Here is a 24223-nt window from a genome sequence, read left to right on the forward strand (position 1 = left end):
CCCTCCACAAGCTCCAGGAATGTCTCAAACTAAGCAGTGACTCAAATGTCAATGCTGATGAGCTTCCTCCTCTCCCATCTTCATGGATTTTTTCCTCAAGCAAAAACAAGGAGGGAAAAAAAAAAAAAAAAAAGGCATTAAAGCTCCAAAATTATGTAGGAAAGAGAATCTCCAAAAAATCTTTTTCTCAGTGTGGGCTACCCTAGAACTTTGTGGTTTAATACTAAGATAGATTAAATACTTTGATTGTTATTTAAGAAAGACAATCATGAGAAAGCAGATCTCTGGGTTAAAATTGATGCCTTCTTTATTAGCATTTCAGTGGCTAAGTCCAAAACAAGAGTGAGCACTGAAGAGATGCATAGTCTCTGTGGAAACAGGGACTAAACAGAAACATCTGCTTTGGGTCATCTTACTGTCCAATGGGCCCTGGTTCTAAAGCATTTGCACTCAAATGTTCACTGGTGAAGTGAGATTTAAGCATGCATCTGAGCACTTTGCTCAGTTGGGGCCACATAATGTGTTAATATGAACAAATACAGAGGGAGGAAGCCATAAAAACACACAAGGGGCTTTTCAGTTAATTATTTTAATGTTACTGTCAAGACTAAAAATTGAAGTCCATAGAAAGATATTTTATCAGCTCAAGTCTGGCTTTATTGGGAATTTTTGTTATTGAAATATGAGTAGTCATCTTAATGCCTCAGGGGGAAGATATGTTTTAAATACAAAACTTAGGGCTTCGTACACTGCCCTTGAAGCATATAAGCTATTGCTGCTAATATCAGTGAAGTTCTGTTGTGGACTTAAGAACCACTATAATCCTCTTAGTTGCAGGAATTATTTCACTGTGCTAGCTAACGGGCTTTTAACAGCAATTTGACTTACACAGTGAACACATTCGCATCTACACAAACAAGCAGCCCATGGTGTCACTTCTATCATATATGACTCATATTTCATTCTGACCTTTCCTCACCATGGATTTTCTAGCATTAATGTGCATGAGAAAATTAAAGATGCATTACACATAGCTATAATTTTGTTTGTGTAACAGTCTTGTTTTAGAAAAAGAAGTGCATTAGATACTTATATGTTCCCCAAGTGGAGGATATCTCTTTCCCTCTAGAGCCTTACCCAGCAAGGAAGACAGTTACAAAAACATGAGCTTGGGCTTCCCATGCAATGAGTTGGCAGGACAGAAGCCAATTCCAGTGCAAAAGCTGAGAACACACTGCACTCAGCTATGACTATGAAACTCAGCCTCCCAGTCAGCCAGCCTGTGCCCTGGGCTCCACAACAGGCTGATGCAGATGCATGAGGCTTGGAGCTGTCTTATGTCCAATCAACCTGGAGCATGGGTGAAGTGTGTCTACCTGTGCAGCAGCCTGGCTGGGCAGACCTGAGCAACTGTTTTTTTCACCCGGGGCTATTCCTTGTAAGGGAAGTACAGGGCCAGGAGATGTTGTATGCCTCCAGCACGCTTTGAGGATCCCACACCAAACAACTCAGCCCTCAGAAGACACTGGCTCATCCATACTGACTGATTCATTGAATGGTCTGAAGGCATCACAGCAACAAGTAAAGCAGTACCGAGTCTCTATGCTCTACAAAGAAAAATAATTATAATCCTTCTGAGGTGAAATAAAGCTAAAGTGCCACCAGCTCTGGCTGCTCATTTAAGCAGATACATTATTTGTGGTGATATACACTTCTAAAAAATATTATTTGTATCTATGTCCTTCAGTAACGGTGCCACTGCACAGAGCTGCTGTCTCTGAGATTTGCAGTGTCACCTCCATGGCACTTATCTGCCTGAAACAAATCAAAGATGTATAGAAAATAAGATATGTGGAAAATGAAAACTGAAAGGGCAGTGAGTTGTGTTTGCTATCTGGAGACGTAGTTGAAAAAAAATGGTTTTGTTCAAAGTTCTTTAAAATATAATTAATATTCTATGAAAAAGATGATCAAAAGAAACTGTTTGCTCTAAAATATTAAGGTTATTGTTTTTTTTGTGTGTCTAACATGCCTTACCTTATTTATACAAAGTCCCTAGACAGTAATAGATAGCAAGCCATTCCCTTGAAACAATGAAGTCTAATTTGTACAAACTGATAGCAATCACAAAGCGTATTACTTTTTTGCATTTGATTGCTTGTCTAAGCCCAGTTCTAGTGAGCATATTTTAACTAGCCTTCACTCACACTGACATCCCTATCAGTGGGCTCAATGAGAACATGTTGACCTGAATTAACTTAAAACCAGGTTATATCCTATGGATGATGAAAGCTTAGAGGAACTTCAAAGTTCTAAAGGCAGGATATGTTACTCTGCTTCCAGCATTTCCTAGAGGGGATGAGTCCTCCTTACTCAAGGAAAGCACCTATTTTGACCTGACAAACTGTCAAGTCAAAGTTGACTCTGGTCCAGGGAGTTGTGAAAGGTGCAAAGTCCCATCTGTATGGGTCAGCATTAAAAGTTTAGAACCCTGGAAGAACTGAATGTCACAGAGCCCTCTGATAGCAAATACCATTTTTTGTTTTGTTTTGTTTTCTTGTCTTTTCATTTAAAGTAGCTTAAAGTCAATCCCAAACTATAGGGATTTTTGCTATTATCTGGATATATTTAAGCGATGTGTCGATGCAGTGCTTCAGGTTTATTGGTGGACTTGGTAGTGTTAAGTGATGGTTAGACTTGGTGACCTCAAAGGTCTTTTCTAACCTAAATGATGTTGTGATTCTATCTGCACCTGTGTGAAGGAGAAAAGGTGGTTTTGGTACATATATAGATTACCAAAAGCCAGAATACTTCCTGAAGTGACACTTTGCACCAAGACTGCCAATATTGGGCACCTGGTAGAAAGAACTACAAGGCTTGAGCAAATCCATGGAGGTTTCTGAGACCACTTTCAGAAAATCAAGCCAGTAATTCAGTTGAAAATCCCTGTTTTTGAAAAGTTTGCCAACAAATTATACCTGTAAGAGATTTACTCTTCCAATAACCAACTTCTATGTGTTTTTAATAACTTTTGCAATGGCTTTGGTGGATCTAACAGTCCAGCTGAAATTAAGGGAAAAGAAAAATGAAAACATAATTCTGTCTGCAGAATGTATATCTGTAAAATCACAAATATAGTTGAACTCTTCAAAACCAGATGAACTGACAGGTGGAAAAATTCCTTCCATGTTTCAAAATTACTACATGATGCTAAGCAATAAAGTGTTACTATCTACATAGGAAATGGAGTGCATATTGGTCTGCATCTAAAGGAAAAGTGTTTTCAATCATAGCTGACCCAAAATAATCCTTTGAAAGACTAGAACACCGATATAACTAAAGCAGGAAATAACAGACTGTGTTTTATATTTTGCAAGAATAATAAATGTAAGAGTCAGAGCAAATGTCAACCGAGATCAGAAAACTTATTTATTTGGAATCAGAACACATTGAAACCTTCTCCACACCCTTCAGGTATGTTTGCAGTTTGGTTTATGACCCATTCCTTCTCACTGAAAAAGTCAGTGTATGTACAACTGCATATATATATATTTGTATATGTATATATATGTACATATTATAAACTATATATAGCATCTGCATGTTTATATACCCTGTATGCTATATATACAGATACACTGTACATTATATACTACATAAGGTGCACACACAAACACACATATGCCCATAATTGTGTGAAAAATCTTACACAGGAGTCTTCCAAGATTAGAGAAGAAAGATATGACACGAGTATGACTCAATGTTTTGTTCACATCTAGAGTGGGATTAATAACAGCCTTTTCTACCCTAAATAACAATATTTTCTCTGAAACTGGGGTGTGAATAAAAAGAAAGGGCTTGGGATATTATTTTCCCATAAAATGGAGCTTGGGAATTCCTCTGGATCCAATTTTGCTTGCATATATAAAGTTCTCACTTGCATTTAACACTACTTTACACCAAGGCTATCACATGTGGGGGAGAACGTCAACTTTCCATTCCTGTGTATAAGTATCTGATATCAGTAGTGAAATTAGACACTAAAATCACTCAAACATCAGCAGTCTTTCAGCATCTAATCAAAATTACCTCTGTTCTTGCGGAGAGGTCAAGTTTTCCAGTATTTTCTGAGGGACCACTTCCCAATCCCCCGAAAATTTCTACTGACATGTAAAATAAAGCAAGACGGCTTTATTTTTAAGGACGTGTGGGTATGCTTTTGATATGTATCTATTTATATTCAAATAAGCCTAATATGTGTGCTTGGACCTTGTTGTCAGATTATGTCGACTGTGCACAGAATATAAATCTAAAGTGGCTTCAAAGCTCTCCTCTCATTGGCATCTTTAAAGATATAGCAATTACACTGAAACTGGCCTCCGGCATTCTCCTCTGTGCTCATATATACATGACAGACCCTTTTCCTCAAATTATTATGCATTTGGCATGGTTGTATTCAGTAATACACAGAGAAAAACAACAAAACCACCACCAACAAAACAACCCTGCAAAGTCTGGAGGTCTTCAATCCATCTCAGTATCAGGAGTCCCAAAATTCTCCAGAATTTTAATATCACCCTACAACACATAATCCTCTTTTTCAGCACAGAAAGACAGGTAGGAGGGAGAAATTCAAGTAAACTGCTAAACTAGATTAACTAAATTTAGTCAATAAGACTGAAGTTCAGGTATACGAATATTTTTATTTTTTTTTCCTCAGGGGACTGTGTACTCAGAACTGTGTTGTGCCTGAAGGTAGGTCTCTCTAGCCCTCACTCTGATATGCTAGAGGAGGTAAGCAAGGGGAAACTGGCTTAGTGAGTTATACCCAGTCTGTGTGTATATAAATATCCTTACCTTAGCTCACAGAAAATGAAGATAAATTCCTTTTCTGCAGCTTGTGTTTTACAGCCAGTCCTCTATAAATTGTGTATCATTTTAAGACTTCCCATTACAAAACATCTACTTAAACTGTTGTAAAGTTTGTTATTTGTTTTAGATTACTAAAAAGACAAGGTAAGCAGAACCAAACTATTACAATTTCATGAGTTCAATACATTATCCTGTAAGGCAGTCTTTGACTGTACAGAAATTTCTGCTTGTGGAAAGTTGTGATTAAACACAAAATAATCCAGGACTAAACAAGACTAAAGCCCTTGCATAAATACTCTCTAATCCTCTCCCCAAATCCCCTACCATTAGATGGGTGAGGAGGGCAGAATATCTTCAGACATAGTGCATATGCAAATACAAAATGATTCCTACAGCTTTCCAGGCATCACTGAGATTCAAATACACATGCAGCAGGGACAGGAGGGACTTGTTTTTTGGGAGCGTTAGGGATACGTGGTACATTACAAATATTTTTCAGTGCCTGGTCAGCTTGCACAAGCTGATGATATATCCAGGTATGTCAGACTCATATGCATAGAGATGGCCTCAAACCCACAAAGAGGTGAGAGCACTGGAATTTTTCAAACCATATTTCCACTTGTTTTGTAGTCCTTTGGATGTTGGCACTTAAATTTTGCTAACAGAACAGGGTAAATCCTGACAGGAAACAGAAGGTAGGAACCTTTTATGTAATTTTGAGTACATAGGCTTTGACAGGCCTGACATAGGACTTCCACCGCCTGGAAGACTGTTTTTGTCTATCTGTCTGTCTCTCTCTCCTTGTTGTAATAGAAGCCCAGAAGACAGTCTGGAAACAGAAACCTACAATTTAGATGGTTCCAAGTTAGGTCAGTCAATGATGTAAATTTCTTGTTTTGGGGTTTTGTTTTGTTTTTGGAACAAAACTATTTAATATTAATAAATATGGTGCAGGTATACAAAATATGGAGAAGCAGGTTTTAGTTCTTGAATTCTTGAGTCTCCTTCTCTGGAAATATTCAAAACCCGCCTGGATACCATTCTGTGCAATGTGCTCTAGGTGATCCTGCTTGGCAGGGGTGTTGGACTAGATGATCTTCAGAGGTCCCTTCCAACCTCAGCCATTCTGTGATTCTGTGATTTATTATTCATAGAGATGTTCCTACAAAGAAACTAGTTATTGTTCCTGCCATGTTCAGAAACTGTATTTCCGGTTGCTACTCCAAATTACCAAAGTGTAAGAGGTACTTTGGGTGGTACCAAGAATAAATACATTTATTAAATAATACAAAAAAAAAAAAAAGAATGAAAATAATATAAAAAAAATTCTCCTCCTCCTCCTCCTCCTCCTAATAATAATAATAATAATTATTATAATTATAATTATAATTATAATAATAAAATGTTGCACTGCAGTGAGATATTCATAGTTCTAGGTCGAAGATCTAATGATAGATCAAAGATTTCATGCTACAAGGGGAAGATAACATAAAACAAACAAACAAACAAACAAACAAAAAACATAAGAAACAGATAAGGGAATAGGTAAATAAAGAATATGTGATTAGACATGGAGGATTTATCATCTATACTCATATTATATGGCCCCTTCAAGAAATTCCTACATAGAGGTTTTCTTAGTCTGATGTTACAGGCACTGTCTTTGTAACTCTGACTTTCTTAATAGGATTTGTATACTTGTAGGAGAACCATCACAGCTTCAGTCTGGGATAATCTACTCTGACTGTCCCTCTAATACTACTTTGATGATCACCTCCATGAAGTAGCATTGTTCTTCATATCAGGGACCATGAAAACAGAAAGATAGTGGGTCTATGAAATCTCTCAGTCTGGATAAACATACACTGCCAGAAACCTTCTCTAAGATCCAAAAACCCTGTCCACTTTGGGCATCCAGACATCACACCACATGAAAAATCTATAAGATGGTGTGTAGAAGTGATTATCAGCACTAATGAACTTCACACTTTCAGACAGGCAAGCTTCATTATTTGCAGAGATCCATAATCTTCAACAGAGGTTTCACATGATTTTGAAGCTGCAACACCCCCAAAGAGAAACAAGAGACCCCCAGAAAAACACTTTACCGATAGCACAGATTCTAAAGGCATCAGATAGAGTAAGGCATCCAGAGGGCAGCAATATGACATAGAAAAAAATAGAAAAAAAAAGTCTTCGAGTGTTATATCTATAAACAGTGACCAGAGTCTATCCATGCCCAGCTAACAGACAAGTGAGATTCATCAGCTGTATGTCTTTACCATAGACTTGAGATACACAGTAAGACATGGGCAAGAACAGATCACACACAGCACCTACCAAATTCCAAAGTGATGTGAAACTGCTTTTAAATACTTCTCTTCACTTTATGACACTTTCAGCTCTAGATAAAGCCAAATCTTGTCTATTTTCTGATGTTAGACATAACATTTGAAAAGAAAATGAAAGAAATATTTTCTAATGCAACAGAAATACTTAAATATGCATCACAAAGTATAATGAACATGTCATAAAGTATTCTCTAGCTAACTGAAAACAAATGTCACATATGACAGTTCTTTCCACAAAATTTTGGGTTATAGTAGTTGGATTATAGTATTCAGAAATCAGGCATTCTTGACGTTTATTTTGCTTTGTCAGATACACATTAAAATAAATAGCAACTGGTGGAGTCAAAGGACTGAATTTCTCTGCTTTTCTGCTATTTCATGTTCTGGGGTGCCAGCATGGCTTCACCAACAGCATATCATGCCTGACCAATCTCATAGCCTTCTATGATGGAGTGAGTACATCAGTTGACAAGGAAAGTCTGACCAATGTCATCTACCTGGACTTATGTGTAAGACCTTTGACGTGATCACACATGACATCCTGATCTCCAAAATGGAGATACAGATTTGATGGTTGGACCACTCTGTGGATAAGGAATTGGCCTGAAACCCACATCCAGAGAGTGGTGGTCAATGGCTCTATGTCTAGGTGGAGGCCAGTGATGAGTGGTGTCCCTCAGGGGTCTGTCTTTGGACCAGTACTGATAATATATTATTCAATGATATAGATAGTGGGATTGAGTGCACCTGAACAAGTTTGCAGATGTCACCAAGCTGAGTGATGCAGTTGATACAACAGAAGGAATGGATGCCATCCAAAAGAAATGCTGTCCAAAGGACAAGCTTCAGAAATGGGTCCTCATAAACCTAATGAGGTTCAACAAGTCTAAATGCAAGGTGCTGCACCTGGATCAGGGCAATCCCAGACACAAGCACAGACTGGGAGAACTCATTGAGAGCAGCCCTGTAGAGAAAGACATGGGAGTTCTGGTGGACAAAAAGCTTATCATGAGCCAGCAGTTCACACTTGCAGACCAGAAGGCCAACTGCATTCTGGGCTGCATCAACAGAGGAGTGGCCAGCAGGATGAGGGAGGGGATTTTCCCCCTCTACTCTGCCCTTGTGAGGCCCCACTTGGAGTACCACATCCAGGTCTGGGGCCCCCAGCACAAAAAGGATGTGGACCTGTTAGAGAAGGTCTAGAGGAGGGCCACTAAGATGATCAGAGGGTTGGAAAACCTCTCCTATGAAGAAAGGCTGAGAGAGCTGGAGATGTTCAGCCTGAAGACGAGAGGGGTCCAGGGAGATCTCATTGCACCTTTTCATTACTTAAAGGGGGCTTATAAAAAAGATGGAGAGCAACTTTTTACTCACGCATAGAAGAATTAGACAAGGGGAATGGTTTTAAACTAAAAGAGGAGAGATTTAGATTAGAGTTTAGGTGAAACCAATAATAACAATTATAAAGTAAATAAATTCTGTCTTCTTGTTCCTGTGGCCCAACCTTGACTTAATGGGATATCTGTAAAAAGGAAGAAGTTGAAAATTTTCAGCTAATGGATCTGTCAGGAATACAAACAGAAAACTGGCGCTGTGATAAGAAAGGTGTAAAAGATGTACTAAGGGTTGAGAAGGCTTTCACACAGAAGTGTCATGAATTCCTTGCATCAGTTTTCACTGCAAAAGATGCTGGGAAGATCCATGAATTATTTGTAGCAGATATATCAGAGAATCTAGATCAATTTAAGATAAAAATATAGGACATATTAGACCAAATAATTACATTAGTGCATGTTTGGGAATGCAGGAAGAATAAGCCACAGAGACTGGCCAGGTGTGCACACACTCACTAGATATCAGCTGCATTAGGCACTGTTGGAAGCAGAACAGGAGATTGATGGTGGAATATCCTTATGCTCACATGAAACCACAGGGGAACAGTATACAGAATTTAGTATAAAGAGTACGGTCTTGTTGCAGACTTTGCCTTACTTTAAATAAATAAATAAATAAATAAGGTAGAGGTTATGAACACATTAGCTATTGGTGTCTAATGTTTTCCTGAATTTTTAAGTTAATCTCCCTTCTGTAATGCACTTGTATTTCAGAATAACAGATATTACACTTTATGCTTAAAAAGCACTCCTGATTTCATATTTATCTCACTGTCCATATATACATATTTGCTCCTAGAATAACATATATATATATATATTTATATATATTTTATATATATTTTAACCTGTATGTAGTTGACATGGAAATCCAGTAATTCTCCTCTGAAAACAATAGCCACAGTTAATTCATCTTGTGGGCACTTACTGAAAAGAATAGAAAAAAAAAATCTTCAAAATATTTTTTCCCCTCGAGATGTTTTTGTGTAATTACCTTGAACATGAAATTAGGCAGAAACTAAATCTAATAAAGCCAAGCAATTGTTAAAATCATCCATAGCACAGAACATTTATCCGAGAAGGACGTACCTCCAGAATAATTGCCACTGACTTTGCAACAGGTCCCCAGTGTTTTTCACTGAAACAAAGTTCACCAAGCTTGCTTTAAGGCAGGTCAGTGATTTCTATTGAGACACCAACATCACTTAGGTCTTCCCCAAGTGATGGTGGCAGTTTTATAGCACTAATAGCACTTTTAGAGACCTGTTGGTATTTCTAGTAGAGAGTCAAACATTTGAAAAAAAAGTGATTAACTTCACCATACTTAAATTTTTGTCAACTCTGCAGAGGAGCACAATAACCATAGTGCTGAAGCACAATTATAAAGTATACTCACACTGAGTTATGGTGCTGATATTTAAAAGGGCTACATTATATATTAAAACTAAAATTTGCAAAGTTGCAAAAATTGACTAGTTAGCAATCTGCATTTCAGTTTTATCTTTGGCTTATAGAAATAAGATTTATATGGAAAATGAAAAGCAGGAGACTACTGGTTTCCGATGGGCATGCTCACTTTGAAAGAAAGCAGTGAATGACAGCAATAGCCCATCACATCCAAGCTTTAGTACTCATGCTTTTTAATCTTGACAGTTCAAAAGTGATCTGAGCTTGTAAATGAGCATTATTATGACAAAGAAAGAATTTCAGTAAGAAAAAGACTGAAGTAACCACTTAGAAGTTGATCAGTACAGATGTTTTGGGAACTTTGGTCTTAAATAACATTTTTCTGTATTAAAGGTTCTGTAGCTCTGATTTTGCTTGGTACCCTTTTTTTTGCCTTTCCTATTTCTTGCCCATCATCTTCAAACAGATGACCAGAATCCTTTGCAATATTCAAGTTTACACAATGATGCAATAACATTGGAGTTTTTTCTGTCAGTCCCTTTCCTAGTACTTCCCAGCATCCTATTTATTCTTTTAATTTTCTGAGCACAAAAATTAGTTCATAAGGTTACTGAAACTGACTCCTTTGAAGTGAATGCAGAGAGTCCTTCATTATAGATGCATGTACATGCATTATAAATACTACAGTAGCTTTTCTCCACACAAGTAATGACACCTCAGGTGCTGTTATCATCTACTGCCTTTGTAGGCCTTGAAAATTCTGTTCTTCCTCCCTAGCAGTACTGTGGCTGGTGTTGCCTACTCCACCTACTCCATCTGACACTATCGCAAAATCTTCCTTCCCTTGTTCCCAGGATCCCAGGCTTAAGGCAGTCATTGCCGGCCACTGCCCAGATAAGGCAGGCTGGCCCTTGGCCATCACTGCTTGGTTTCCTAATAAATTGCACTCGATTCCCAGCTGATGGTCTCTGTAGATATTTACTGCAATATCTATTTGGTTTCATGCTTTCTAATGGATACTGTAACAGAATTACTAGGGATGCTGTAAGTTGGGGACGGAGATCCTGTATCCTGGCACAGAACAAGTGGTCAGATCATTGTTTTATTATTGCAGTCTGCAAATTATAACTACTCCCAATTGCAAAACATATTCTTTATCCTGTAAGAAAGAGGTTGACACTAGGACAATATTGTTTTACAGACTGATTTTACTTTAGGTATACTGGTCTAGCTTTTTTTTTTTTTTTTTTTTTTTTTTTTTTTTTGACAATAACATCCAGAAAAAAACACACAGGTATTTTAAATAATCCTCTGAAGTTTTTTTCTAATTCCAATTTCAAAGAGTCTAACACATGTCCAAGACAGTTTGGACCAAGATATAAACTAGTCCAGTAATGATTCACTAACAAGCTCACGTCTCTTCAAGTCAGTATTTATTAAATATGGATATTACAAATTCAGCACATTTGTGAACAACACTTGCATTTCTGTGTTTTGTGCCTGAAGAATTCTTCAGAGTACAAAAAGTAAGTAGGGATGGATAAAGTCTGAGACAGTATGAAGCATGTCCAGTGTAAATGTTATTACCTTAGAGAAAAAAGGACAAAGTAGCCTTATAAAATTCCAACGTTCTTCTGGAAAGACTGAAAGTAATTGAGCAATACCTGTACCTCCCTAAGGAAAGGTCAAAGTGAAAAGAATGCTGAGTTAACAAGATGATTCAGCAGGCTGGAATCATATTTCTTTTAACTTGACATTTAGACTGAATTAACATCCTGAACTTACTCAGCAAGCAGTGGAGCTCAAAGTAAATCCATTTAGTTTGATATTGAGAAAATTCAAAATGTGCCAGGTTGACATGACTAAGCATCTAGTGAGCCTTGACCGTGCTGGAGCACAGAAGCATGAGGTGTACAGAAGAGGTTTTTCACTACAGGAGAGTGAAAGAAAACATGCAAAAAGAGAAGGCTCACAGGCATAGCATGCAATTAATAAAAGGCCAAGACCAGATTGCAAGCGACAGTTACAAATTTTCTTCATAATGGTCTTAAAGATTGATGCAGAAAGACCAGATTGAAAAGATGTGAAAGTCAATTCTTTTAACTTGACATTTAGACTGGACTACTATCTTGAAATTGCTCAGCAAGTGAGAGAGAGAAAAGTATCAGGTAAGGCTTTTAAAGGCTTTTAGTAAGCACCCACAAGCCATAAAAATGGAGAAGCTGGAAAGCAATATCCAGTTGATTAGTTTGGATGAACTTTTCCAGAGATGTGTGTTTTTAAAGGCCCAGCTCTTAACTAAGGCATCAGAGCAAAGCAGAGTGCCATTGGTATTTAACTGGGCACATCTGTGATCAGAAACTAGCAGCAATATTCATTTCATGTTCTGTGCAAAGCAAAGGTTTACAGGTAGTGTCTTATCGGCATATAATCAAGATCCAGAGAAAGCTCCATTCATCATAGGGATATATATATATATATATTAAATTTAGGCTCAGAATATCATAGAATCATAGAATGGCCTGGGTTGAAAAAGACCTTAAAGATCATCTAGTTTCAACCCCGCTGATCTGGTCAGGGTTGCCAACCACTAGAGCAGGCTTCCCAGTGTCACACCAAGCCTGGCGTTGAGTGCCTCCAGGGATGAGGCATCCAAAACATTCCTGGGCAACCTGTTCCAGTGCCTCACCACCCTCTCAGTGAAAAACTTTCTCCTAATTTCCAACCTAAATCTCCCCTGTCTTAGTTTAAAGCCGTTCTTTCTTGTTCTATCACTACCAACACATGCACAGAGGCGTTCCCCCTCCTGTTTATATGCTCCCTTCAAGTACTGGAAGGCTGCAATGAGGTGTCCCCGGAGCCTTCTCTTCTCCAAGTTAATCAAGCCCAGTTCCCTCAACCTTTCTGCATAGGAGAGGTGCTCCAGCCCTCTCTTAGTGGCCCTCTTCTGGACGTGTTCCAAGAGCTCCACATCCTTCTTGTGCTGGGGGCCCCAGGCCTGCATGCAGTATTTCAGGTGGAGTCTCACAAGAGCAGAGTAGAGGGGGACAATCACCTCCCTCTCCCTGCTGGCCACCCCTTTTTATGCATTATTTTCTTTCTTTTCTATTTCTGGACAAATAGGTTTCATTCACACTTGGTTTATATTTAATCCTTAATAGAACAGAAATAAGTAGCAAAACCTCAGATAGATGGAATTTTTTTTTTTTCCATACATTGGAGTCAGTTCCAGGAGAGTTGTTACTTTACCAGACAAAATGGATGTTACAGCCTTCTGAAACACTGCGATATGGTACCTCTTCTGTCTCTTATGTGATGAGAAGCAAAACAACCCAATATTACTGAGATGCCCTTAGTAAACACCTTACATGTTTTTTTATTATCTGAGAAGCTGTGTGGTTGACAGATCTCCCATTTGAATTTAGATTACCATTCTTAAGTGCAACAGAAGGTCTGGAATAGGCCCTAAAAGCAGCCCTATCACATACTCAGCTGTGATTAATCTCACTGCTTAGCAGATGTCAGTTGTACTATTAAAAGTCAAGCAATTACACATTCTTCATAAGTTAGGATGACTCTACCTCCATCCAGTGACAGTTTTCTTTAAGAAGCATGCAGTGTAGACTTTTTAAAAGGATAAACATGGAAGAAAAGATGATGAACAAACAAGAAAGTGAAGACTTAAACCCCTAAATCTTAAAAATTAAGACAGTATTAATTCTTTTTACTTTTTGTTTTCTTTTATCCTGTAATAACAAAGGAAAAATGAATTAATGCTACAAAGAGGACAGTAGTCAAGATATTATGAACACTACAAATTAGAAAAGTTGAGGAGCTAATGGATTAAGTGTCACCTTTGTAAAAATAGGTTGAGGAATACAGTAATAAACTTTATCCATATTTACTTGAAGGAAACATTAGCTACTAACAATCTAATCTTTTTCTTTCCTAGCCTTTACATGTGCAGAAGAATATGATTTACTGTATAAGGATTCCTGAGATTTTAAGCTGAAAGTCTGTATAATTAAGTAGTTGAAAAGTTCATATGATAACTGCACTACTAATGAAGTAAAATTCAAATGAATTAAGTGCCTGAAATAAGTGATGTAAAACCCTCTCTGTCCTGTGATAGCATTGTTTCTTCTGGGAAGGTCTGCACAAGCACTCCTTCAGTGGAGAAAGCTCCCTGCAAAATTGAAGTGTCAGGTGCAAACTTTAAAGTGTTTGAACAGTCTCTTTCCTTCCAGCAGGACCACATGTTTTGAAAAGCCATATGTTAGTACTTAGTTTTAAAAAGTCTCAAAAACCTCTAGTCTAAATATTCCACAAAGACTGCTTTCACTCTGCTGGAAGCTGCTCCCTGCCAAAGAGCAGCGTGTTTGTCCCTAGACCTACTCGGGTGCAGCTGCATGGCCCTGCCCACGGTCAAGGTGGTAACCTCCCATTCCAGCCTTGCCTCCACACCTTCCATGTAAAAAGAAAGATTAATTTTCAGCCAGATTACCTCAGTCATTCCCAGACAACCTTTTCCTTCCCGCTTCACACAGCCCATCCAGTTATTATCCCAGTAAAATGTTGTAAACTTGCTGTTCAAGTATCAGTGTCTAGCCACACAAAATTATATTTGTGTTTCATCCAACTAATTTACAGTGGATATTGAGTCTTGTAGGATTCTTTCAAGGCAAATAATTAAAGGGTCTTAGAACTATTGCCAATATAATTTCATTAACTCAGATAAATAAAATGTTACTTGATATATGTCTCCATGTTTAAATTCTTATTGGCCCTATTTCAGCCATTATTCTTCACTTGTGATAGTAGCCTTTAATTTACCATCAGGCCTGCTGAAATGAGTAGAGCCAGCTGCCTAGTAAGATAATAGTAAATTGAGGTTTGACCCTGTTTTTAATCCACTGGAACCCTGAAGCGAATTTCCACTGACCCACCATGAGTCAGGGCCAAGTAATATGGCCTTTTTCCACATCTTTCAGCTCAGCTGCAAGAAGCTGGACCTTTCTGAAATGCTGTCTCAACAAAGAAGTATCCCAGATAACCCAAAAACAATTTATTGAAGGGGAAGAATTCTATAAAATGTCCTGACTGATTATTTTAATAACAAAAAGAAAAGAGGGAAAAAAGAAAAAAGAAAAAAAATATATTGATTAAAAAAAGGTAATAATACTGATTTGGATTGGCTGTACGAGCATGACAGAAAACATAATTAGAACACATGAAAATTAGTGTGATTTTTCAACGTTTCTTCACTGTACTCATGAGACTCAGGAAGCTGAGTAAATATATTTGCACCTTTGTCCTTGTTAAATCTCAATGGTAATGAGCAACTATGTGAATGTGAGAGCTGCACATTTATTACCATATCACATCATGCATACCAAACAAAATGGTGAAGGCGGAGAAGGTGGAAAAAGTTTTAGGTTAGACCACAGAAACCCTCTCAGTGTTTTATAAACAATCTGTTCTGCAACAACAGAATGGAGGTGTTTCATTTGCAGAGTCGAATTACAGACCAGCTAAACTCAAAATTATTCCTAGTGTGACATTTCTGCACTGGAAAACTGATTCACAAAAATGAAAACATTCTGTGAGAAAATGCAAATCTGGGAAATTTCTGGTGGAACCCAGGTTTCCCCGGATCTTTCACTTGTTTCTTGACAATATGCCTCGCACATCTAAAATGACTGGCCTTTTAGTGCCTAATTTCCTCACTGAGCTATTTTATTCAAGTTTTTGGATCTCACAAGCATTTTAGCTCATTGACTCCAAGGACTTCCAGGCCCTTTTGTTCCACATTGCTTTTGGCTAACCAACTGTTGTACAAGGGCGCCAGGACCTTGAATGGTTTCAGGGTCAGGAGGAGACTTTTATTTTATAACATCTAAATGTCCCATTGGAGGATTATGTCAATGTGAAATACTGCTGACTTCCTGATCTGTGAAAAAATAATGAGGTTTCGATTTCTTTTCCCTCTTCTTCAAGTCAAGAAATTTCTGCATCAAAAATCTCAAACTGGGAAAAGACCAGAAAGTCTATTTCCCAACCAGCTCTATTTAAAATAGTATTCACAATTGTCTGAAGTCAAGGAAGAAAGCCAGAAACTTAGAGATTCCTGTGCACACATGGAACTTTTTAATAATAATAATAAAAAAAATCCTTTGGGGAAGAAACAAAAATTCTAGTTTTAACACACATATTAAAATTAAAAGCCAACCTCACTGAAGAAGAGAGCCATTGAGTAGGCACATATTTTTAAAAGCATGAATAACTGTGACTATATTATCAAATAAAACCACTCCATGAAGTGGATCATGCCCCCATCACCATCATCTTGAGACCTGATCATGCATCTTGCTCAACTCTTAACATGCTTGGATCCCTAGCACAGATTTGCCTTAGTCTTTAAGACGTTAGCCTTGTCTCTAAGACTATGTCCTCAGTCACTATTTGTCAGATGGAAAATGTCAGTGATAACTCCCAGTAGGTGGACAAGCTTGCATCAGTTTTGGTTCCCTCCTTTCTATGTAGTTCTCTGACTTGTGCCAAAGACTTGTGCTTCTCAACTCCTCTGCAATAGATCAGGACATAGTATATTAAACCTCAGCTCCAAGATGTATGCACGTAAGCTCCATGTTGTTTTGCTCTGAGCCTTTTGCCAGTGGTTCTGCCTAAGGCGTCTTGGCCTCTTAAGTGGTGTCAAGCTACAACAGGGTAAACAACTGTGACTCCATTACTAGTGCTGAAATACATATATAAACATATTCTTTAGTCTGGAGGACACCCTTCTGTACATTTAGCCTTTCCAATTTTATAACTGGTGATTAAACCAAAAAATCACACGCTTTCACCTATCATCAAAATCTTTACTAAGCTGTTCCCTCAACTGAGGCATCATGACCATTTGGCATTGACATACATCATTTGCTCTAAATTAAAAGTCTTGTGAGACCACAGTACATTTTTTATGGAGACAATAAGTCCAGAGATTAAGGCATCAGATCTTAAATTTCTATTAGCTTGTTATTAAAAATTGTGACAGGCTTTTATCTTCTGTAGTTTATCTAAAGAATGAAAAGTAGCAAATCCAATGAAATCCTATTTTCTGAATAGCCATTAGCTTGATTTACAACAAATTTCTACAGTACCTGATTTATGCCAATGTTGTGTTATTGCTTCTCTGTAAAATACAAACAATTAACTAATGATTTACACTTATGTCAGCACAGGGGAAAGAAGATCACAATCTTTTCTCATTCCTGTTTATTTTCCAGCATGCTCAGACCTCAAAAAATGAAGACCAATCTGGTCACAGGTGCTTCAGCAGTCAGTTTACACTTTTTAATTAGACATACAAAGAAGATCCCTCAATAAAAATATACATCACCTATGAACTAAAGATGTCTATATAAGATCTGACAGCAGCTGAAATCTCTAATCACTTTAGAAGATATTGAATTTGACCACTATACCTTTTCTTAAAGTTAGCTATCTCCTTTATTTCTCAGGGGGTTACATTTTTTCTCAGCCGTTACAGAAAACACTGGATTTTGTGTGCTTGGGAAAGAGTCCTTCAATAAAAACTCGTATTAATGTAGTGCACAAAATCTTTTTTACAGGTGAAAGCAGTGAACCCCCCAAATCAATGCTATACTTCCATTGCCTTCATGATAGCTATAAAACAATCTTTTCACCTTCTGGGCAAACCCTAAAAGGTAAGAAAAAGCACAAGAATAAATTAGTTCTTTAAAAATTAAGTATGACAATAAGTCTGCCTCTGAGATAATCAAACCAAATTTTCTTCCAGCAACATGCTCATAGGAAAAATAGTAAAATTTTTAAAAAGGTCAGCTAATAAGAACAATCGTTATCCTTAAACAAAATGTATGGACCAAACTGAAATTTGGATTTCTGACATATGAAAATTGTTGTTTGTCAAAATGAAAAAAATTATTTTTAAGTCCTCATGAAATGAACCCCAAAATTTAGTGTCAAAATGTTACAGATATTTTTAAAAAGTTGTTGCACTTGTATGTTATATTATGACTTGGCATTAGATAATTATACCATAATGGCATAAACATTTAACTATTGCTCCACTGTTTTGAAAATAATTAAAACCAGAAAAACAGGTACTTAAAAAAATAATAAATATGCTGCATTTTATTTGCAAGATAAAATGTTTATTTGTGTGGTTGTAAGACAATTTATTTCTTTTAGTGGGACTCACTTCACATATATTTAACTAAAAAAAATAGTCTATTTTGCACTAACCTTCTTGGATGTAATTGCCTTTCTCTACTCAATAGAAAGGAAATGTGACTAGATAGATGCTGAAAATTCATTGGATTCTCACAGTTTACTTCTCAATGGCACATGCTTTCCTTCTAGTCAGTAAGAGTAGTACTAGCAGCTTTATAATTCATTGGAAAATCAAACGCACAACATTTTCAAACTGTCAAAGGAAAATTTTTATAAATATCTCTTCACTGAAAGAAGGAAGAAGGAGATCTGCATATATATATGTGTGTATATATATATATAAAATGTGTCATGTTACCATGGAGAAAAAGGAAACAATGGGAATTATGGCCTGTTAAATAAGGGAGTGTTTACGGGGGAAAAAAAAGAAAAAAGTTCATATGATGATAAATTTATGTTTATCTAAGATCCTTTATAGGTTGTGACCTGATTCTGAAAGAATTTAATATTCAACACAATTAATTATCTCTTCTGGAGGAGAAATATCAAAAGCAATGTTTTTCTGCCTTTTTTTTTTTTTCTTCACTTGTAGGTTTCCTGTGACTTTCTTATTAATTATTTTCAAAATAGTTGTCCCTGATATTGCTTCACCTACATAGTTCTGGGAAATTTCACCATGTCAGAAGCCAAGAAGATTTGAGAAAAAATACATCTTCAAAGAACTGAACACTGATATGTACTACATGGAGCCCAATGGATTTCAATGCTCCACTTCCTCGAAGAAAACAAAAATTACAAAAAGGCATTTCAGCTGTTGTTTTTCTCCTTGAGAAATTATCTAGAATCTCAGTGAGAATATGCTATTGCATAGGAATGTCGATCACTCTCATAATTTAAAGACTGTTCTTAGTACTAAAAATCCCAAATCAGCCCCAATCAAAGGCATGATCAAAATCAAAAAGTGATGTGTTAACAGCTGTGCAGTGGCTTGCAGAAGCCACTTGGTAAAATCTAAGCAACTGCTCAGTAGGATTATGATAACTATTGACCAATGCATGCCAGATGAAGGCTATACAGAACCCTTGGAAATGATTTTCTTGCTAATGCTGGCTATAAGCTACATGATATACTTTACATGATAGTCTAGATGATCCCTTTCATTACATTTTGATAAGTGTTGTCCCAAGTCTCTCAGCCTAATAAGAGGTTTATATTTCAATTATGTTTCCAAATCCTTCCGATGATGTGACAGAAAACAATCTAACTATTCACATGTTAATTTAATATCTTTTTGCTTGTGAATTATATGTAACTGTGATGTTTTTACAGTAAGGGTTAAGAAGGAAAGGCAAAGTTATTTCTTCTTCTATACTACCAGAAGCCAAAAGAGAAAGTACACATGAAGACCCAAAAGGAAGAAATAACAGTTATGAACATAAAGAATATTCCTTTTTTTTCTTTTTTTCTTTTTTTTTTTTTTTCTTTTTTTTTTCTTTCATTTTTTCTTTTCTGAGAATAGCTGTCTGTCTGAGTGGGTAGGGTCAGACATACTGAAGTTAAGTCAAACTACAAATGTACACAATCACATTTGAAATCTATGAGCTACAGGAGCCAATGGTCTACATCATCTTAACCTGAATTACATTTTTAGGTCTTCTTCTTTGCTTCACTAAATAACTGGAAAGATTCTGAGCTTTGCTGCTAAAAGAAACTCTATGACTATCATCTTGTTTTTATTTAGAGCTTTTAGAAGACAGAGCTAATGGTGTATAATTACTTTATCAGTTTGCTCAACATAAGTCATAACTTCAGTGCCATTAGAATAAAGTTTTCAGAAAATTGAGTTTATAAATAGACACATGAAGCATACGAAGGAAAGACAGAACAATTATTACTTTTCCATCCTACTCTTTGTATAATGTGAAGATAATTTCTTTTTAGTTTAAATCATTGAGCACTCTGTCCTAATGTGTTGTCTTCCTACTAACAATAATTTCCAAATGAGTTTCAGAACTGGAGAAAGTCACAGGAGTGATCTTTCTACTTTATAATCCTTTTCTGACTACTTTAATGAACAATGGTGTAATAATTGCTTTCACAGATAGTTTTAACTGTTCCAAATAGCACAGGCATAAAACAGGATTAAGGAATCAGAAGTCATAAAAATCTACATCTCCTCTCTCTTTTTTTCTCTCAGACTTTCTTTGTGGGTACAGATTTCAAAATCACCACAGTTGTTTGTATTAAATGATTTTTAAAATATACTAGAGTTGAAATCTCACTACACAGAAATCAAAATGAGTTTCTTCAGATATATAATTGAGTTGTAATTTCACTCTAGAGTGTTACTGCTTGAATAAGAGACCAGAGTATCTTTCTTCCATTAAATTCAGTAACATGAAGTCTAGAAAAGGAGTAAAAGAGAAAGGAACAGGCCTCTTTCTCCAGCATAGCCCTAACTGTATTTGTTCCTTTACAAGGTGACAAGACTGAAAGGTCAGGAAATGGAATAAAATAAGAAGATCTGGTTCTCCTATGACACCTGGAAATCAGAAATCACATGGCACTTTTCAAAAGAAATGAAAATAAAGTAGTTGTAAAGAAAAATAGGTAATTCCTATTTTTCCTAAAACCTAAACCTATGATTTAGGTTTTCCTAAAACCTAAACCTATGATTTGGTCACTGTCTCTGAGGAATTAAATGTTAGTAGATGCACCACATGGGTGGAGGGCAAGGCATACTGGTAAGGCAATCTTCTTCCTCAAGTGGGTTATTCTTTAAATTTTCATGGATTTTTTTTTTTTTTTAGTCAACAAATAAAAAAGAACTTTTCACCATGTAAAATTTCAAAGTAGAAAAGAGGTTATGATATCAAAACATGTTAAAAATATTTTTCATCTCTACTTTTCCTCACTGATCTCAAGGGAACATAAAAAGAAAACACAGCATAACTATCACTTCAGGCCACAAATCCTTCTGCTCCAGAACCCCATCTTTAGTGAGCCTACAACTTCTCTGTTAAAAGGTTAGATCTAATATGTTTCAAAAAACAAACAAACAAACAAAAAAAAAGAACCTAGACTTTAGAAAATCAGGCAAAACCAATTTGAAAAACACAGTGGGTGTTCCTTGCTTAACTTAGCTCTAAAATTGGACAGTGACCACTGGCCCTTTGCCCACTTTTTAACACATGGGCTATTGCTCTGAGCAAGAATTGCATGCTCAGATGTGTATTACACTAGGTATTTAAGTCTTTCTGCCCTGCTTACAACTCTTTTTATTGTTTTCAATGCCCTAGTTACATTCCATAAAGACCTTCTGAGCTTTGTTCAGGCACATTTTTTGATGAAAGAGACTGGCAATTAGATGAGCCAAGATGAGAGTCTCAAAAAAAAATCAATCTGAAAACTTTTCTTGAAACAGTGTTCTGGGACTCTTCCTGCCCTTGGGCTGGATTTTTTTTTATTATTTTTATTTTTTTTTTTTATGTGTGTGCAAGTGAGAGATAATGCAGACTGTAGAGAACTCTTTTAAAAGTTTTACTAATTTTCATTAGGCTGGTTCATATGAGTTCTCTGGGTGCCTCAGTAGAGGTTTTTAATCATATTGTGCCTTTCGTGCTACAGTGATCGCAACGCTAATCTCTGTAATTCCACATTTGGGATCCCACTTTTCAAAGTGCAAACAACTGACTATGATTTTATAAAGAATATTTTTTCCAGTGGGAACACAAAGGCAGAGTCATAGGGAAACATCATAAGCCAAGAGCTGAAAAAATCTAATTGCAATAGGAGAAATAAGCCATTCTCAGTTTCTTTTCCTTGTTTTGAAAATCGTGCACAAATAAAAAATGTATGGATAATATTTTGTGAGGGAGAAAACTTTGCCTCTTTCTACTTACAAGCATCAGACACATCATCTCTAAAGGAAAACCTGGAGAAGAAATTGAATTTCAGAACGTGCAGCAATGGAAGACCAGGTCTCAGAAAAAGGAAACAAGATTAGCATGAGTAATATGGACTCAGAGGAAAGAAGTCTAATAAAATATTTATGTTTCTGTCCATCTTAAAATCTGATACACTGCCAAGATCTCTAGAAGCCACATTTTTTTCTTTTTTCTTTTTTTCTTTGTCTCCCTGTTTTGAGCATTACTTTGCTTAACACCTTTGAAAATTTTTCACTATTCAAAGCTAACACTTCCCACTTGTTTACCCAACGCCACCTCTCAACTCTTCCAAACACATTGCACAAGGATGGTGGCAAGGACCATCTGCAGAACAAGACTCAGACATCCAGATAAAGCCAGTCTGAGGGGAGAAAACAAAACAAAACAAAAACATATCTTAAAAGAAAATAACTTGAGCAATTCCTAAGGGTCTTCAAGCTTTACTAATAACAAGAACTCTGAGGCAATAACGCAGTCATGTTGTAATACCATTTCATGGCATTTGCCGTTAACATTATTCATACAGGGATGATATTGATTTGCTATTCCTTGAAAAGAAGATCTTTTATAAAACCTGTGCTAATGAAATCCTTATGCCTATTACCATTATATAGAGTGCAGGTGAATTTATAGGAGCTATGAATACCTTGAATGACAGAATGATACAGCACCTGACTAAATTTGGAGAAGAAAAGAGAAAAGCAGACCTATAATTACAGTTTCCTACAAGGAGATAATGCAGGCTCAGTGCCAATTCTTGCATTAACTATCCCAAATCTATTAAGATATTTCTTCCACCTCAATTAATTTTCACAACAGTATTAATAATGGAATATCTTCTGTACTCTTGATCTCAGGGTTCAATACCATTAACAATACAATGCTCATATATAAACTTTTTTATATCTTGCAAAAATATGTAATACATATTTTAGAAAGTTTACAAAGCAGCTGAAGCTGGGATAATGAACTTATTATGTTTGCAACGTTCTCACATTTCATCTAATATATTACAGAGATGGTCAGAGAATAACTTTTTTTAAGCTACGTGGCAAGAATATAGTCTTAATACAAGAGAATGTTTTGTTTTGGTTTTCACCCACACCAAAAAATTAACAACATTACAATGGATGTAGTAAACTATCTTAGTATTTTTTGTATCACCATACTAACTCTACATAGATTTATATAAGTACTATATTTTTATTTGCCTATATCTCATCTCTTCCTTCAGTTTGAAACATGACATACTTTAGCATTTCATAATCTACCCTGTTTATTACAGAATAGTTAGGAGAAAGGATTGCAAGAAATATTATTGTTCTTCCTCTCTCTCTCCCCCCCCCTCCCCCTTTTGGTAGTTTATTTATCAATCAAACTTGTCTTCCACTCATTCTACCTAGTTTTCAAGTCTAAATTCAAAATGACTTCACATTGTATATCTTTTCCATAATAGCTCATTTCCTCAGGATGTTCACCACAACCTAAGAACTATCACTGATCAGTGAGATTACCACTACTTTTAATATAAATTAATTTAAATAATAATAATGATTTAAAAGGTGAATAAAATTACACAAGTCTGCATTTAGAATTAGAAAATAAAACATATACTACAGGCACTTAATCCATAAAAGTATTTGTATGTTGTGGTGATGACTTGTCAGGAAGGGCAATAAGGACTGAAGGAAAGAAGAAACAAAAGTTATATCTTCTGCATATTATTAGCAGTACATCTTCCAAGATCCTACTCCTTTTTTAAGGTGATGATAAAGGATATTGCTGCCCAGGGACCAGGCATGTTCTGAAACTTCACTCTAATGGTTTACAATCAAAGGAAATTTTTTCCTTATTACTATTTCACAGCATTAAGATGAGTACTAAAATGTGATTAATCAAAGAGATTTTACTGACTGGCTCAGCATTCAACCAGGAAAAGATTTCCCATTTGGGCTTCAAGAGTTCTGAAAGTTTTGACAAATTATGGAAAAAGGCATGACCTTAATTCCTTATGAATAATCAAAAATGAATTACACCC

At 36.3% G+C, this 24223-nt stretch overlaps 1 protein-coding gene across 1 annotated transcript in view; it reads right to left on the bottom strand.

The window, feature by feature from the left end:
• LOC309874021 (pinopsin-like) overlaps positions 1-24223 on the bottom strand; it is an 82658-nt gene that overhangs the window by 30615 nt on the left and 27820 nt on the right. The gene's annotated exons all lie outside the window — the stretch shown is intronic.

Source organism: Aythya marila, assembly GCF_965140915.1.
Source record: "Aythya marila genome assembly, chromosome: 1".
Taxonomy (NCBI): Eukaryota; Metazoa; Chordata; class Aves; order Anseriformes; family Anatidae; genus Aythya; species Aythya marila.